Raw genomic sequence first — 18,763 nt, forward strand, 5'->3', positions numbered from 1 at the left:
ACAGCAGACACGGGTGTTCTGTAAGGCAGAACATCTGGACAGGGCAAGCAAGGACTGGCCGTGCGGATTGGTGGCCCGCTCCAGCTGTGTCCAGGGAAGGAAGACATTCCCTTCTGGAACATCAGAGACATCTAAAGTATTCCACAAAATCTGTTTAATTTTGAATCTAAACAGAAGTAAAATATACTCGCTTAAAGTCAACAACACGAAGGCTTGCTACCAAGGGACTGTGACAATAAAAATTCATGAACAGGACTGAGTAGGAGAATTTACAGTAAATTAAAACTATGTTGGGAAATCGAGCTCCTGGTTGGGGGAAGCATCTGGCTATTATTTGCATCAATCCACCTAAATACTAATAAGCTTATCTGAGTTCATTCACTCTCTGGATTAGAGCAGTATCCATAGCTGCATACAGCCTCAGCCTAACTTCCAATGGGTGCATTAACCCAGAGAATCCCTTTCGTAACAAGGTGTGATTTCTTCCTTTTTTGAAAGAAAAAAAGATTTATTCATTTATGTATTTGAAAGAGCAACAGAAAGAACAGAAGAGAGAAATCCTCTATCCACTGGTTCATTCCTCAAGTGCCCACGACAGCCAGGGGTGGGACAGGCTGAAACCAGTTGCCAGGAGTTCCATGCAGGTCTCCTACATGAGTGGCAGGGACTGTGTACTTGGGCTGTCTTCTTCTGCCTCCTCAGGCACATTAGCAGGAATGCTGGATGGGAAGGCGGGTAGCCGGGACTCGCGGTGGAGCTCGGAACGGAGTGCCAGTGTCTCAGCCAGCACATTAACCTGCATCACAATGCCAGTCCCAGCAAGGTGTTTTTTCAATATTAATTTAATATGTGATTAGTCTGAGACAGTGCAGTGCCAAATTTGCTTCCTTTCGCAGATCTGTTGTAGTCAATGTGACCTTCTTTTTTCGGCCATAGTTCAAGGGGAGCCATTTGCAGACAAATCAAATGTTGTTCCCTCCAGATCCAACATCTGTGTCTGCATCACCCTCAGAGGCCCCTTGGTACTGTTGGTGGTCTGTTTGCATACCTTTCTGTCTTGCCCAAGGGGAGTCAGATGGGATGTTTAAGGTCCTTCCCAACTCCCAGATTCTAGGATTAAAAACAGAGCAATAACGTGCCTGTTGTATCCCAAGATGGGAGATGACTTCATCCTTCCGGACTTCCTGGAATCCACATGGAACTGAGCTTGTATCTTGTTTAAGTGGAAAAGTACAACCATGACCAAAAAGGAAGATGCTGGCTGGGGTCACAATGGTGTCAAGACCCTAGGAAAACACTGGAGGTCAGCAAAGTTTTCCCAGAACAGAAAATTACCCCCAGAGCTGGGTCCCCTGCCCTCCTGTTCCCAAACCAAACACAGTGCAGGTCTGAGACCAGGAGATAGGCCCTGCTGGCCTTGGACAGGAGAGGCATGAGGGATGGATGCCCCTGTTACACCTGTCTCCTGTTGACCTCACTTCCCACAGGGGCTCATGCACATCTCCTCCTTGTAGGGCCCCTGAGCCCGACCTTGGCCAACTTCTTGTTAACTCCTGCAGCTTTTCCATTCAATTTCTTTGCTTTCACTGTTTCTCCTTCCCATCTAGATGCTATGCTGCTGTCTGATAACCATTTAAATACAGTTCTGAATTAGACATCTTCTCTCTTCCAAAAGCTTCCCATGGCTCCCCATTTCCTGGAGAACAAAATCCAAATCTTTATGGTTCTTAAGGTTCTGGCTGGATTTTTACCTTCTTCTTCCACTGCCTCCCTCCCTCCAAGACTCAGGTACAAGACTCATATTTTCTCTTTGACTCCAAAAAATGCAGACATCTTTAAATGTACTGTAACCTTTCTTTTTCCTTTTTAAGATTAATTTATTTATTTGAGAGGTAGAGTTACAGACAGTGAGAGGGAGAGCCAGACAGAAAGGTCTTCCATCCACTGGTTCACTCCCCAAATGGCTGCAACATTAGGAGCTGTGCTGTTCCAAAGCCAGGAGCCAGGAGCTTCTTCTGGGTCTCCCACATGGGTGCAGGGGCCCAAATGCCTGGGCCGTCTTCTACTGCTTTCCCAGGTTATAACAGAGAGCTGGATTGGAAGAGGAGCAGCCAGGACTAGAACCGGTGCCCGTATGAGATGCCGGCGCTGCAGGCAGAGACTTAACACACTGTGCTACAGCGCTGCCCCGTAACCTTTCCATCTCTAGACTGTCACTCATTTTGGTTCCTGCTTCTAGAAATGTTCACTGTTCCTTGGGATTTTGGGACGACTCTGAACTTTTAAAACCAGTTTCACATTCCCTCCTTTCCAGAGCACTTTGCCCATGCCATCCATTTAGAATGAGTCTCACTGGGGGCACTTAGATTTGGTCTTCTGTTCTAATTATGTGCCTGTATGGTCCCCCCCGGTGGATCCTGTAAAGAAAGGGCTCTGTCAGGGCCATTGATTCTCTTTAGTCTTTCATATCTTTATAGGTTTTAAAAATTATATATTGTCCAAATAAAACTTTTGCTTATGCAAACCCATAGAAAGTTTGAGATGTGAGGATGTTAGCAACTATCGGTAAAGGCAAATAATTGCAAATGGGTCTATGTTCCTCTTTGTAAACAAGGCAGACAAAAAACTCAATCACGGTTCTCCTTCCAATGACCCCAGATGCAGCATTCCTTTCCTTCCAACCCAGTACTCCAAACAACGTCCACTAAGCAATCAGAGTTAACATCTATTTTCCATCTCGTATCTGTCCTAAGCCCTCATTTTCTCGTTTCCTTACCCTCTTCTGTAGGCTGGTGTTGCACAGGACTTCTACTGGAAGGCTTGGGGAGGGGCCATGCTGTAGAAGTTGGGGAGTTTCTGTTCTTTAGAAGCTTCCAGTAACTTGGTAGAGTCTGGGCGGAAGTCTGCGGCATTCTACTGGAATGATCCCCCTGGCTCTGCTTCAAACACCCAAAAAACTCAGCTCGAGATCTAGATCAGCTACTTGTCTACAATGGTTGAGACTAATAGCAGGTGATCAGGGCTCACGTTCAACTTTATGAGGTTGACTTCAACCCCATAAATGCCACCTCAACTCTTGAGCCACTGCCAAGTAAGCAGCAGGGAAATTTTCTTTTGGTCTGGAACTACTAAGTTTCTAACAAAGAAAAAGCCCATTTAGGATAATTTTACAAAAACTTTTACTTATCTTCTCCCAAACTCTTTGTCTTTCACTCTCTCTGGAGAAAACAGTGGCATTTAGAAGCTATTGGTGCCTCCACAGGTGTGTTTACTCGCCCAATCTGGGGCCATGAGGGAGGCTGGCAAGCTCTGTAACCCACCTTCAAGGCAGCTCTTTGCAGGTTACATAACATGACCAGGGCCAGGAACAGAGATATTCCCCCAAGGAAGTGTTTTTAATCACTTCCGTTGATACAAGGAATACAAGACTCTAGAGAACTGTTTCCCTTTACTTTGGCAAACTTTGTAATAATGAAGTCAAACTGAAAGGAAGTATATTCTGACCATATTCTATGGCTAAATGCCGGCGCTTATATTAACTGACATGCATTCCGAACCAGAACAGATTGCTGGAGTTACAGCAATGATTTACCTTCAAAAAAAATTTCAGTCCGTGAAGAACTTACATCTGCTATGTGAATGCCTGCTGCAAGTGACATTCACATTCAGGATTCCGTAAGAGGACAAAGAAGTATGATTTATGCTGTGCAGGTGGACAAAATGATAGCACTCCTTGAATATCACCAACCATTGATGTCAGTATTGGACTTGGTCTGTGCACGGGCCAGCTTGCCTCCTTCCTCCCCTTTTCCCTTGCAAACTCCCGCTCGTCATGTGCAAGTCACCTCCTCTGTTACCTCTTGCCTCCCAAACCCAGTGAGTGAGCCCTCTCCATCTATCTCTTTACTTACCCCTGATTTCCAAACTCTCCAGCCACACCATGCTGTTCCCTAAAACAGCACTTTTCTTATTGATGACTGTAACTCTTATTTCCAGCATATATGGGGGTCTTCAAAAAGTTCATGGAAAAATGCATATTATGGAAAAAAATGCTGAATGTCAAGCTTTTTGCACCAAAATAAACTTATTTTGAATTCCATCTTCCACAAACTGGTTGAAGTCCCCACCTATTTCTGGAGCATTGCATTACTTGAAAAATACTCAGTGAGTGATTGGAGTGCAGCAGTTTTGAGAACATTTTGGATGTGCGTGGGGTGGGGGTGGGGGGCACGTAGAGGGGTGGGGGATTGAGCTGGTACATTGCAGCACGCTGTAACGGAAGCACAGAGACCACGACACAGAGAGGACACACACAGAAATACTTCCTTCCATGAAGTTCCTTTTGAACTTCACCACTCTTCTGCTGCTGCCCTGGGTCAGTTACCCTTTCATCCCCTGCAGTCTGTGCTTTGTGTTCTCCCTCAGGCTCTGTGTGGAGGTCAGGGGGTGAGTGTTTCAGTTCACCCACGGGGCTCTCAGAAGTGGCCATCGTGCGTCCCCAGGCTACAGACTCCCTGCCCCCACCCTCCCGGGATCGCCACTAAAAAGCAAATAAAACATGAGCCCTCTGTACTTTGGCCAGGTCCCTTGCCTGCCTGGTGTCTAGCAAATGACTTGGGTGGCTTTTCAGTTGGATTTGTCTGTTCCCTGAATGTAGCATCCTCTGAAGTCAGAGCGTAGCCTCAAGGGGCACTTAAAGTGTCCTCCTGTTCCTGAGCTGAGGCCATGGAAAAGGGCGTCCTTGTAACTAATGTCCGTGAGGACATTCGGCACAGCCCAGCAACTGTGAACTGCACATAGTAGGCAGTGGAGCTGCTTGCAACATGGGGTGGAAATTCCCTTGGTTCCTTATGAACACGAAAGAGGGAGGTTCAAGATACCCTGGATAATTCCATTACTGCCTTTGCGTGATCATTTTACACAAAGGCAGCCTGCCCATCCGCACCATCCCAACCTCTTCTGCTAGCTTGAATTCCTCTTAATTCATTTATAAAACAAAATCAGAGTGCTGACTGCAACCTGTAAAATAAGGCCACATCTTTGTCTAATTATAGATTCTACATAAACTGCTTCAGCATTATTGAAGGTATATAAAGAAGAATAAAAAGAAGATGGCTATCCCATTAAAATGTCAACAAAAAACAAATAATGTTTTAAATGTTCTTTTATATCACAGCAAGAGGCTGCTTTTAACAACCCCCCAAACTCACAAGACTCATTAAGAATGATGCCGGTGCACCACGGAAAGAAAAGACTAACACCAGTTGAACACAAGATGAGTGGTGGAGATTCTGGTTTAATTTTTTTCCCTTCTGACTCCTTTTTTTTGCCCTCTTTGGAAACTGATAAAAGATTTTCAATTTTTTTTAAATTGACCTCATTTTTAGTTTATTGTTTAAAAGCAGAGATGTCTTTACATAGGTTTGAGAGTCTGTCTGTCAAAGCTTTGTAGGACTATTCAGATGGAAGAAACCCACAGTGCTCCAAATTGTCTGGGGGGAGTTTCCACTTGTATGTGTTTGGGCATTTCCCGCTCTTAAAAGTCAAAACCTAATGATCGTGGCAGAAGGCTAAATATTTTCCGTACTTTGCTTCTGAAATTTGTTCCTTACGAAGAGCATATGGGGAAAAGAAAATTGGACACATCCCATCTATTACGTATAGTTAGCACTGGAGTTAGGGGGTAGGGCCCTGGGTTGTGGAAGGCCAATAATGGGGGTTCTCACTACTTCTTCCATTTTATTTATAATGAAAATGTAATCTGGTTTCACTTGTACAATTTTATTCCCATGTAATAAAGAAGAATACATCGTATTTAGAGAAGAATGTCCATTTAGATCATTTAACAGTTGTATGATATACCAGGTGTGAACGCCGTGCACAGATCTGTAAGGGAGGGCTGGCAAGAGAGGGATTACTATGGCTCTGCTGGTAGCATCCACCCTTAAAAGCATTTCTGTCCAGAAAGGTTGAGTGAACAAATGAAGGGAAAATGGCAAAAGAATAACCTAATATCCACAATGGAAGGGTTCTATTGCAGACTGCTTTAGGGGTTAACACTGGATCATGTTGAATTCCTTTGATCTGATGTCCATTTGTTGTAACTTACTGTCCTTTTTTTTTTTAGAAAAAAAAAAAGAAAACGTGTGCCCTCATGACATCCTCAATGCATGCACCATTTCTTGGGTTTTAAAATAGAAATTAAAATTTACATGTAACAATTAAATTGAAGAGATCACCTTATGTAAATTCCCAAGCCTCTCAGGAACTAGGAGTGAAATGGAATGCTAATTTAATTTAATAATGTGTTCTATTTACACTCAGACACACAACCTTTGCTCAGAAAAGCTTCAGTCCCAACCCCTACCTCCCATTTTTCTTTTTCTCCATCAGTCTGGACTGGAATTAGATGCTGATTTGAAGAGCAAAATCCAGTTGCCTCCCAGCCCCTGCCCTGCAGCCCCCAGCGCTGGCTGTGAGGTGCTTCACGTCCACAGTGGCTCCACCCTCTTGCTGTGTGAAGGTGGGACGTGAGGATTAAAGAGGATGCACACATGCAAGGGGCCTCCAGGTCGTTCGTGGGAAATTCAGAGCATGAAAAAATGAAGCATGCATTTCCAAAAATCTTTTTTGTACTAAATAAGCTTACTCATTTTTTTCTTTGATCCCTTTGAAGTACCCTCATAAAACAAAAAGCTCATGCAAGTCCTTTGTAAGTGTGTGTGTGTGTGTGTGTGTGTGTCTGTGTGTGTGAGTGTTACGGAAAGAGTTGGATCAAATAAGCAGCTTCCTGTCCACAGTGGGACATGAGATTCATTCCATGAAAGGAAACGTAACTGTCTCCCCCTCCATTGAACAAATCAGGAAGGTGACTGACAGCTCACCACCCATCAAGCCCTCCTGGGTGATGATGTGGCCCAGGGAGAGCGGTCCCTCCCCAAGGCTGGGAGCCCCAGGCTGAGTAGAGAAAGTATGCCTATCCACACCCCTTTGCCCCTCGGAGTCCCCCTGGACTCTGTCAGTGTCTGAGCTCTGTCCTTTTCCCACTCCTAGGAGGACGAATGATGTCCCTCCAGGTCCTGCAGTCTGGCTTTGATTAAATAATTAGGAACTCCCAGCAACAGATCTATCATTTCTGTCCTGAAATAGGCCAGTATGTGTCTTTTGTGGCCGTGCCAGCCGATCATGAAGCCACTCTCCTTATTGTCACCCAGAACACAGTGGTGCAGTGTGTGTGCTCACTCCTGGATTTCAGTGCTAGAACGTTGCCCAGCAGTTTGCTCCTGGTGCCAGCAGCGCTACAAAACTTCATAATAAATCCTTTCTATATTTATGCAGTCCACCCCTGTGACACTGGAATTGCCTTTCATGAGTGGATGATCAGAGGCTGCCATTTTCCACTTGTAACTCTGGGTGATTACACATTCCAGCAGAAGAGACGTCAGGCTCTGCTGTGTCTGTGTGCAGCGTGGCACGGTGGCTGCCGGCCACTGGGGGAAGGTGAGCCATGGGAGGGATGTGGGTGCTGACCTAAAATCACACACAAAGGAAATGCGGAGGTGACCTCCTTCATCCTTTTGGCTGAAATGTTTAAAATTTTCCACTTCCTCCACAGCTAAAGCCCAAAATAAAGTTGTCAGAATAAAGCAGTCGTATTTCATAGGAATATGCTATTTCCCAGAAAAGCACAAAGGGAGATGGAAGCGGTGGGTGACACCCACTAATTGAGTTCAAGGAAGATTTAAGAAGATATTTTTGGTCCTTGCCTTAATTAAGCCACAAATAATCTCCAAATTGTCCCTATTTAAAGTGTATGTAGTTTCTTCAAAAAGTTCATGGAAAGATAGGATTCTTAAGCTTATTTTGGGGGAAAATTTTTGAAATCCATAGGTAGCTTTTTAAATATAATATGCATTTCTCATGAGTTTCTTGCTGTTCATGCTGGACTTCAGGTTTTTGGCACCAAAATATACATAGCTTTCCTTTCATGAACTTCTTGAAGTACTCTCTCATCTGTTTGTGCATGTGTTTCAAGTGTGTATATATATATTATACATACATGTGCACACACAGGGTCTTCCAAAAATTCATGGAAGATGTACATTATAAAAAGGCTACTCAAGGATTTCAGATTTTTTTTGCAACGAAACAAACAACACTGAATTCCATTTTCCATGAATTTTTAAGTCCCCTAACTTGTGAAATAGTGAAATATCTAAACGAGAAATCTTTTTCTCATTTGGATGTACATGAGTAATCTTGCAAACAATAGAAAGAATTTTCCACTGATGATAACCTAAGAAGAAACTTCTAGAAACTATGAGATAGGGAAATTCAGCAATAAAACACAAGCTATGTTTTGGAATAAGAAAGATGTGCTGTCTTTTGTTTTGCATAGTTCTGTACAAAAGAGTGCAGAAAACTATGAGTACATATGGCCGATGTGTGTTTTAGTTTTTGAAAAATGATCAAAGTCACTCATCCACTGAAAGAAATACAATGAAATGAGATAACAAGGATTAGGGAAAATAAACTACATAAATTAGTGGAAGAGCACTAGGATCACAAGATAAAATCCATCAGTCACTTATGTTTCATCACTGGCTTTCATTTGTGTTTACATTTACTGAAATGCCGTGCTGTTCCATTGGTCTATGGCTGACATGTGAATCTTAAAAGAAGAGTTACTTTATACAAAGGTAAAGTCAACTGAGGAGTATATGATAGTTTTTTTTTTTTTACTGCCTTCTTTAAAAAGATCATTGCAATGTTTCCACCTGAGGCAGAAAACTCAATAGTTTATCATTACAGGCAAAGCCTGTAATAGCACATTTTATTTTTAAGAGACAAGTTTTACAAGAATAAGTATAAATAAAAAATATATAAAATGTATGCACTTTGACTTAATTTTTGAAAAGGGAGGAGTTCTAAATTTTCAAAAAATAATTGATTATTCCTCTTATTTTAAGATTTGATAAATGCCATCTCTCAGTATTATAATTTCTGGTGGCATCACATTCATCCTAACACTACCTGGAAATATTGTAATATTTGTGAAAATGAAGTTACATATTCCTTAAAACAAACATATTCATAATAAATCATTTCCAAATACATCAACTTAAGACTATATGCTACTATTTTTTAGGCAAACTCAAGCAGGAAAAAAATACTAATACAGACTTTAGGGTGTGAGCTATGTAGTCATATGATGTCATGCTCTTTGTGGTAATGATGCTGGGGGAAAATGGTTAGAAAAAAGAAAACTCTTAAAAGAGAGCAAGGAAGTAGTCGAGAAGATGGAGAAAGACAATTTGGTTCTCTCAGCTTTGCACACCTGCAGGGGTGCTTATGTTTGTAAACACACAAAAGAAAGACTTCTTGAAAGATAATACATATTCCAAAGGTAGAACTTTTAGCCAGCTGGGAGAAAGGCTTATCTTTAACATCTTTTGACTGATAGTGCTTAAACAGAAAGGTAGCCATATATTGGATGGTTTGTTAAAACTTCTGAATGTGCCATCCACAGGTAGAAATCCTCCCTAACGGACCACTAGGGGGCCTTCCTTAGAAATGACAGGGAAGTAGTTGAATAAACAGACCACAAAGAAGGACCCTAATATTGCCTATCATACACGTAGACATAGCAGTTAGGAAGTGACAAAAATCCTAGCATCTGGCTATTCAGATAAGATGAAACAGTTGATGGATTTTTTTTTTCCATCTTCACTGAGAAGATTTTTTTTTTTTTTTTTGGACAGGCAGGTAGACAGTGAGAAAGAGACAGAAAGAAAGGTCTTCCTTCCGTTGGTTCACCCCACAAATGGCTACTACGGCCGGCATGCTGCACCAATCCAAAGCCAGGAGCGAGGTGCTTCCTCCTGGTCTCCCATGTGGGTGCAGGGGCCATCCTCCACTGCCCTCCTGGGAGAGAGGATGGACTGGAAGAGGAACAACCAGGACAGAATCTGGTGCCCCGACCGGGACTAGAACCTGGGGTGCTGGCGCCGCAGGCGGAGGATTAGCCAAGAGAGCCGTGGCACCGGCCGAGAAGACATTTTTTTAAAAATCTACTTCAGTTATTCATCTGCTTATTTTTAGCTCAAATAATGGTTGTTTTATCTGCTTTATATGTTACCTTCTTTTGGTGGCTTGATTTTGCCCAGAGGCCAAAATGAGGAGTTTAATTTATTCCACTCAGCGTATTGTGATTCGATTTGGAAGGACAGCCCGAGCGTGTGCTCCCAGATTAACATGAGCAGACGTGCAAGCTCATCAGAGTCTGCGGTGGTCTCTTTTGACAGCTCCCCAGACTGTGCTCGTGCTGAGAGCCAATGGTGTCAAGGCGGAGTGCTGGTTCCGCAAAGCTTCCGTGGAGCCTTTACTATGACTGGGCGCCAAGCTTGGTGGTGCGCTGCAGTTGCAAACCAGCGGCCTCCACAGAGACAGCAAGAAGCAAGGTGTGCAGGGCTGTGGGAGCTGGGTGGTGGGTGGCTTTGTGGAGGTCCCATTTGGGCAGAATCCTAAAGAGATCAAGGGAAGAAGCCAAGGGAGACTGGGGATCTGCAGTTCGGGGTCGCAATTTAGAGGCAGGAGACCTGGGGTCAGGTCCCCCCTCCTTCACTCACCAGCTGATCATGAGGGAGTCCAGGGACACTCTCTGACTTGGCTGTCTCAAAGCAGGAATGCTAACAGTGCTGGCTCTGTCTCCTGTAATGGTGCCTGGCCCTTTATCTCACCGGGTTCTAAAACGATCTCATGGAGTGATTTTTTTTTTTTTTTGAGATTCTTTATACTCCAAGTTTATGTGGTTGCTCAAAATAATCAACAAAATGTGGGGGTTTGGCCTGGCAGTTAAGCCCCTAGTTGGATGCCCAAGCCCTACATCAGAGCACCAGAGTTTGGTAACACACAGCTGCAGCTCTGGACTCTGGCTTCCTGCAAGTGCAGACCTTGGGAGGCAGCAGGTGGTGCCTCGAATAATCGGGTTTCTACCACTCGTGGGAGACCTGGATTGCTTATGTAGCTCCCAGCTGTGGCCTGGATTAATCCCCCAGCAATGTGGGCATTTGGGCAGTGAACAAGCAGATGGAAGCATGCACTCACTTTCTCTCTTTCTGTATCTCAGTCTCTCAAAAAAATTTAAAAAGTCACAATTTTTAATGAATGACTTCTATACTAGAGGACTTTGATGGACAGAAGGCCATCTTGTCCCCAACCTTAAAAATAGCTTAATGATTTATTAACATGAAAGCTGACCTGATGCATTAAGTTTAAGAGTTTGTAATATGGGGCCGGCGCTGCGGCTCACTAGGCTAATCCTCCGCCTTGCGGCACCGGCACACCGGGTTCTAGTCCCGGTCGGGGCGCCGGATTCTGTCCCGGTTGCCCCTCTTCCAGGCCAGCTCTCTGCTATGGCCTGGGAGTACAGTGGAGGATGGCCCAAGTGCTTGGGCTCTGCACTCCATGGGAGACCAGGAGAAGCACCTGGCTCCTGCCTTTGGATCGGCGTGGTGCGCCGGCCGCGGCGGCCATTGGAGGGTGAACCAACGGCAAAGGAAGACCTTTCTCTCTGTCTCTCTCTCTCACTGTCCACTCTGCCTGTAAAAAAAAAAAAAAAAAAAAAAAAGAGTTTGTAATATGGGGGCTGGCACTGTGGCACAGTAGGTTAATCATCCGCCTGTGGTGCCAGAATCCCATATATGGGCGCTAGGTTCCAGTCCCAGTTGCTCCTCTTCCAGTCCAGCTCTCTGCTGTGGCCTGGGAGGGCAGTGGAGGATGGCCCCTGCACCCATGTGGGAGACCAGGAAGAAGCACCTGGCTCCTGGCTTCGGACTGACGCAGATCCGGCCATAGCAGCCATTTGGGGAGTGAACCAACGGAAGGAAGACCTTTCTCTGTCTCTCCCTCTCACTGGCTATAACTCTAACTCTCAAATAAAATAAATATAATTTTAAAAAAGAATTTGTAATATGAATACATATATGCATAAAATGGTCAGCAAAGATATAATCCAAGGTAAATCTTGCTGCATAATAGGAGTATTTTCATTTTTGTTTTTGGGACTGTCTGATTTTCTGTAATGACCTTAAGATGTTTTCCAATAAAATAGTAGTCTATTAATTAACCAAAATCATAGCAAAACAGAATATTTATGGATGGACAATTCCATTTTCAACCAAGTTTGTACAGTTGCACCCAGAGATAGAGATGTAAAGAAACAAAGTCTGGAAGTTCTTTCTCATGTAGACAATGTAATTGGCATCATATTGTAAATATTGGTTCATATTTTCTGCTTCTCACCATCTCTAAGAGGTCTTGTCAGGACATCATTAAACAATGATCTACATCATTCTCCTGTTTTAAAGATTTCATCCTTAGCCCTGTTTGCAAGGAGCTTGACGTGATATTTAAAACATGGGATTTCAGGTCAGTTCAGAATACGTTAGGCCTTGCTTTGTGCATCCCGAGAGAATGAAGCATTATTCCTGTCCTTGAAGGTATCTCAGATATTTCTTAGAAGAAGGGAGAAAGGATAATAAAATGCAGGGCCATGAACACTTCTGCCATATCCTACATCTAGTATTTTAGAAATAAGCCAGTCATTTTAAGGACAAGATAATTTAAATTCTAGCCTCAAAGATCCAGAAGCTGGAAGGAACCTCAGGATATCATGTTGGTCTTTTACCTTCAGACATTTCACTTGAGGTGGAAAAGTGGGGGTGCAATGGAATGACCAGGCCCAGTGAGAGTCTCCTGCATTGCCACAGGGTCTGCTACCCTGTTCCTGCCATCTCCATTCTCTGCCTGTGTTTGATGTCTTGAGTTTTCTCCATTAAGTAAAGAGGAGTCTCCTGGTATTTTCAGTTAAAAGGCTTGATCATTTACCAAGCCCTCCCAGGGAGACAGATGGCATGATTGTGGAAATACTTGTTATAAGGTTGGAGCTTTCCCTCAGAGAATCCACGCAGGGCAGGGTTTGCAAGTTCTGAGTAGAGTTGCAGACAGAAGAGAAAGAGAGAAAGGTCTTTCATCTGTTGGTTCACCCCTCAAATGGCTGCCACAGCCAGCGCTCTGCTGATCCGAAGCCAGGATACTGGTGCAGGTACTTCTTCCTGGTACAGGTACAGATACACCGGGTACAGGTGCCCAAGCACTTGGGCCATCTTCCACTGCCTTCCCAGGCCACAGCAGAGAGCTGGACTGGAAGAGAAGCAACCAGGACTAGAACCCAGTACCCGTATGGGATACCGATGCTGCAGGCAGAGGATTAACCAAGTGAGCCACAGTGCCAGCCCCATGCCCAAGTTTCTTACACATTGGTTTGGCAGGAATGGGATGGGGTGCACCTTGGGCTTCGGTGAAGCAGAGAAGAACAGAAGGAAACTTCTCCAAGGGAGCTGGAGTCAGCGTGCAAGAAGCAGACCTGCTGTAGTCAGCAAGGGCTCTACAGTCCTCGTGCCCCGCACACAGACACGCAAGCGTCCAGGCCATTGGGAAGACGCCAGGCTGAGCTTTCAGAACTCCAATCTTCAAGGAACCCTGAACTTGAACAGAAAAACAGGTCAAATGCAAGGAGGAAATTTTCTCTCTGAGCCAATTAAGGCAGTTTTAATAGATCAGCATATGAAAGCTGTAAAAATATTTGATAATTCAGTGTATTCCAAACTCCTCAAGTGCACAAGCCTCAGAAGGGTGTCTCTGTTTTATGAAGCTCATTGGAGATCCAAGAAGATGAGTTTAGTAAAGAGGCACAGTAGACCCATCGGGAACTGATTATTGCCATCACAGAAAGGTCTCCAGAAAACTGTTTTAAATTGTCCCATAAAGGTGCACTAAACCGTAGCCCACGCCAGGCTGCCCTTGAGGGAGGAGAGAGGCTGGTGCATGGTTTTGTGGGCAGCATAGAAGAAGGAGTCTGGAAAGCACTTTGGAAAATAGCAACACAGTCCACAAAGATTTTTAGTTTTATGAGTGTTTGGGGAAGTCCAAATATCAGGCAGAATGTAATCTGACTTTGCGTTTTAATTCTGTTGATGGTTTGCAGACCTGGGAACATTCTTCCTAGAGTGTCCAGTGCCCTTGGAATCTAACTCTACCTAGGAGCACTACTCGCTTAGAAGAGGTGAGCTCTGAGCATTGCTGTACTTTCGCCCTCTGCAGCTCAAGAAAATACAGTGGCATTGCTATATTTTAGTCCACAGGAGAAATGACCGGGCGGCTGGCATTCCACTGATGAGCTGGGTGACCATGGGCTGGTGACCTAACTTCTCTGGGTCCTGTGTTTTCTCAGCTGCAGACTGGTGCTGATGCTGATACTGATAGCTGCATTCATGGAGGTCTTCACAAGAAGTTTCTTCAGCATGTTTGTGGAAAATGCATACTATGAGAAAAGTATGTTTTTGCACCCAAAGGAACCTATCCTTGAATGCTGTTTCTCCATGAACTACCTAGAGTACTCTCAAACATGTCACACATTGTTCTAGAAAGATGTGTTAGCTCAGTCATTGCAGCAGTTCTTGAGTTTAGAATCCCTGTTGTCTTTTGGTCCAGTTGAGGTTTAGGTGGGTTAAATGAGTGGCTCCAGTTCTGGCAGCTGGGAAGCAGAGTCAGATTTCCGATCCCAGTGCGCACATGGCAGGCAGCGAGCTGCAGCAGAGCAGGGAGCAGAGCCCGATGGGCTCCCATTAGGCCTCTGTCCCCTACCGGCTCCGCAGCCTTGGCAGCTGATGGCGTTTCTATGGGCCTTTTATTCCCGGTTGATAAACTGGGATTGAAAATGTGATCTCCTCGTGGCACACTGTGAAGGCTAAATGAGTTAGTGCTTGTTAATTCAGAACAGGGTCAGGCATTTGGCACAGCAGCTTAGTCGCCGCTTGGGGCACCTGAATCCTCTATAGGAGTGCTGGTTCGAGACTTGGTTAATCTGCTTCCCATGTAGCTCCCACTAACGTTCTGGGTGGCAGCAGATGATGGCTCTAGTACCTGAGTGCCTGCCACCCACATGGGAGTTCTGAATGGAGTCCCAGGCTCCTGGGTTCAGTCTCACCTCGCTCTGGCTGTTGTAGGCATTTGAGGAGTGAAGCAGCAGATAGATTTCTCTGGCTCTCTGCCTTTCAAATAAAGTTAAAATAAATCAGTACTTTTTAAAAATTCAAAGTAGTGCATGATAAGAGCTCGGTATTAAAATGTACCATTATTATCATTTTATTATTCTGTTCTCCAATGATCTGAATCTTAGCAAAATTAGTTAATATGTGTAAATTACCATTTTGGAAATTTATATTTACTAAATAAAAGTTTAAAAAATTACCTACCGTACATAGTAAGCACTCAATAATCCATTCCTTCCAGGAGATTAGTGCCAAGTGTGATCTGGAGAGATCCAGATCACAGGGCGTGGGGCTGCCTACCCTGGAGCTCACAGGCCAGTTGGGGAAAGAGGAGCAGCCTTAGCTTTTCCTTCTCCAGCGAATCAGAATGTTCTGTCTTTAAGAACTGAATGCAGCAGTCCTCTCCTTATCCATGTTTCACTTCCACAGTGTCATTACCCAAGGTCAACTGCAGTCCAAATACGTCAAGTGGAAAATTCCATTTTGTAAAGAATTTGTGAGTTTTCAATAGCTCTTGTTACAGTATATTGCTATATTCAACTTTTATTATTATTATCAATCTCTTAACTGTGCCTAGTTTTTAAGTTAAACATTATCACAGGTATGTATGGATAGAAAAAACTCATAGTATATGAGTATATAGGGTTCGGTACTATTCACAGTTTGGGGCATCTGCAAGGTGTCTTGGAACACATCCCCTATGGGTCGGGGGCACTGCTGTGTGCAGAATTTCTTACTTGTCTGTAATGGTAGGTCATGTAAGGAGACCCATGGATCTAGGAGTACTCACAGTCTCACCTTTCCCCCAGTCCAGTGGAGAGAAGCCTCTGCATGGACACTCTGTGTATTTCCCCTGGGCACCATCTATAGAGGACAGGCTCTGACTCCGAGGGTGGGACAGGCTCAGAGCATCTCTAAACAGCAACTGAAGGGGGAGGGCAGAGAGGGGAAGGAAGATGACATCCTCAGAACACGACAGGGGCTGTGCACAGCTGTGCAAGTCGCATGTGCACGCCTCATGCTTGTTTTGTGAAGGTGTAAGACAAGAGATGGCATTGAGGTATGCATTGCAAGGACCAATAGCTCCGTTCTTGTCAGCAAACAGGAGAAGAAACTCCATTGCTCTGCTATGACCTTTGTCTCACTCATTGTGTTTGTGTAAGTCCCGCTCTTGGAGGCCAACAGCCACGTGGTTTGATTGGTGTGGAACAAAGAATATTTGCCAGGAGCTGTGCCAGGACCACTGTTCATTAGGTGTTGTCAACCCCCAATTGTCCTTGGCCACTTTTATAACAAATGAGATGTCAAGGTTTGTTCGGTCTTAGGGGGCACAGCCACATGGTTGTAGTGCATCAGCAGGTCTTTTGTAGGAACCGTGAGCCTTCAGTGTGGATGCAGGCATGCATACTTTCCTAACCTTGGGCTGCAGTGGCTTCTGTCACATGTAGTAAGAACTGTAGCTTTCCCATGGGCCAAACTCCACACACATTAGTGTACATCAGTTTCCGGTTTCCCAAAAAATTCCTTGATGGCAAAAGCACTGATTTCTGGACTCAACCTAGACTTACCGAAGCAGACATTCCAGTGGCAAAGTCTGGAAACTGGGATGGTTCACAAGCATTGCCATTGACTTTCATCTGTCATATCAGGGACAATGGTGTGGCTAGTTCTAGCATTGCAGCCAGATCCCTATTCCACATAGGAGAAGAAGTCAGATGTCTTTTATGACTGGTGCACCAGCCACCTGGTAATTAAAGATGGGACTGAGAAATGTGGGCCCCTTCCTGAAGCAGGTGTAGCACACCCCCAAATCCCTGTTCCCAATTTAGCAGCATCAATAATCAGTCTCTGTGAGGACAAAATTTGTTCAGGCAGAACAAAGCCCACTGCAGTCACAGATCCAGAAAAGAAGCTTCCAGATAGCCTGTTGTATCCCTCCTCACCTTTGTTTCTCCCATTTCTCTCTGAGTCACCAACAGGCTACTGCTGGGCTCACTGCCTTTTTGAACTCCTGAGGTTGGCATCTTAAATATGCTATCTCCATGTCTCCCAGGTAAGCTCACTATTGGATCTCCCAAGAGCCAGTTTCCCAGCAGAACCTATCAGCATCCTGGCAGGGCTGGCAGATGTCAGACCTTCTACACTGTGTGAGTGGGGATCCCATGGCCTAGGGCTCAGACCAGCCCTTCAGTGACTGTAGGGTGTGTGGCTCCTGTGCCATGCCCTAGCCACCTGAAACAGTATGCAGAAGTTACCCTACAGGTTTGTACTGGGGACTTGTGAATCTTTGTAATGTATTTTTAGTTTAAGACCATTATAGGGCCGGCGCCATGGCTCAATAGGCTAATCCTCCACCTGTGGCGCTGGTACCCCAGGTTCTAGTCCTGGTCGGAGCACCGGATTCTGTCCCGGTTGCTCCTCTTCCGGGCCAGCTCTCTGCTGTGGCCCAGGAGTGCAGTGGAGGATGGCCCAAGTGCTTGGGCTCTGCACCCGCATGGGAGACCAGAAGCACCTGGCTCCTGGCTTCGGATCAGCGCGGTGCGCTGGCTACAGCATGCCGGCCGCAGCGGCCAATGTGGGGGTGAACCAATGGAAGAGGAAGACCTCTCTCTCTCTCTCTCTATCACTGTCCACTCTGCCTGTGAAAAAAAAAAGACCATTATAGGATTCTCATCATTGTCCAATGCTGTGTGACAGTATCACCACAAGCTTAGCAACTTGCATTTATTGTCTTAGAATTTCTGTGAGTCAGAAGTCTAGGCATCACTTAGGTGGGTCCTCCACTTTGGATTTCACAAACTGGTAATCACAGTGTCTTCTGGGGGCTGTGGTCTCATTTGAGGCTTGACAGGGGAAGAATCTGTTTCCTATCTCCTTGGGTTGCTGACAGTTCCACTTCTTGCAACTAGAGAAGTGAGGATTTCAGTTTCCTGTAATCTGTTGTCCAGAGGCCACTTTGAGTCCTTTGCCATGGAGCATCTCCCAGCACGACCACCTGTTACTTCAAAGCAAGCAGGAGAGGGCGAGACCCCAGAAAGATGGATGCTGTCCTCTTATTTTTCATAGAATTGTATTCACATATTCATAGCTTGTTTTCTTTGTCCTAATCTGCTGGTTAAAAAGCAAGTCACAGATTCTGCCTACATTCAAGGCTATAAACATCAACAAGTGAAAATCATGTGTATTACTTAGTAGCCTGTCTACCAAAGTAGCGGTCACCAATTAAGACTGTCTCCTCAACCCCTAAAACAGCATTCTTTCTCTAATAGCTGGGACAACCCTTATGGTGCTTTGGGACCCCACACCCCAACCCGAGTTAACTGAGGTGCAGGTGAGACAAGTCCAGAGTGGAGTTGTTAGATTCTTTCTGTCAGGGTTTGGCCATTGGGATTCATAGATAGCCAGTTAGTCTGGGCCATTTCCTTTTAAGGATAAGGGAGTAATTAGCTATTGGGTCACCATGTTCCATTATGTGTGCACATGAGACAGAAAATGAAGTGGAAGCAGAGAGAATGCTATTGATCTGCAGAGAAAAAAAATGAGAGAGGGAAAAAAATCATTCAGCTATGTTTCTTTTTTTTAAGGTTTTTTTTTAACTTTTATTTAATGAATATAAATTTCCAAAGTACGATTTATGGATTACAATGGCT

This window comes from Oryctolagus cuniculus, chromosome 10 (assembly GCF_964237555.1).
Source record: "Oryctolagus cuniculus chromosome 10, mOryCun1.1, whole genome shotgun sequence".
NCBI lineage: Eukaryota > Metazoa > Chordata > Mammalia > Lagomorpha > Leporidae > Oryctolagus > Oryctolagus cuniculus.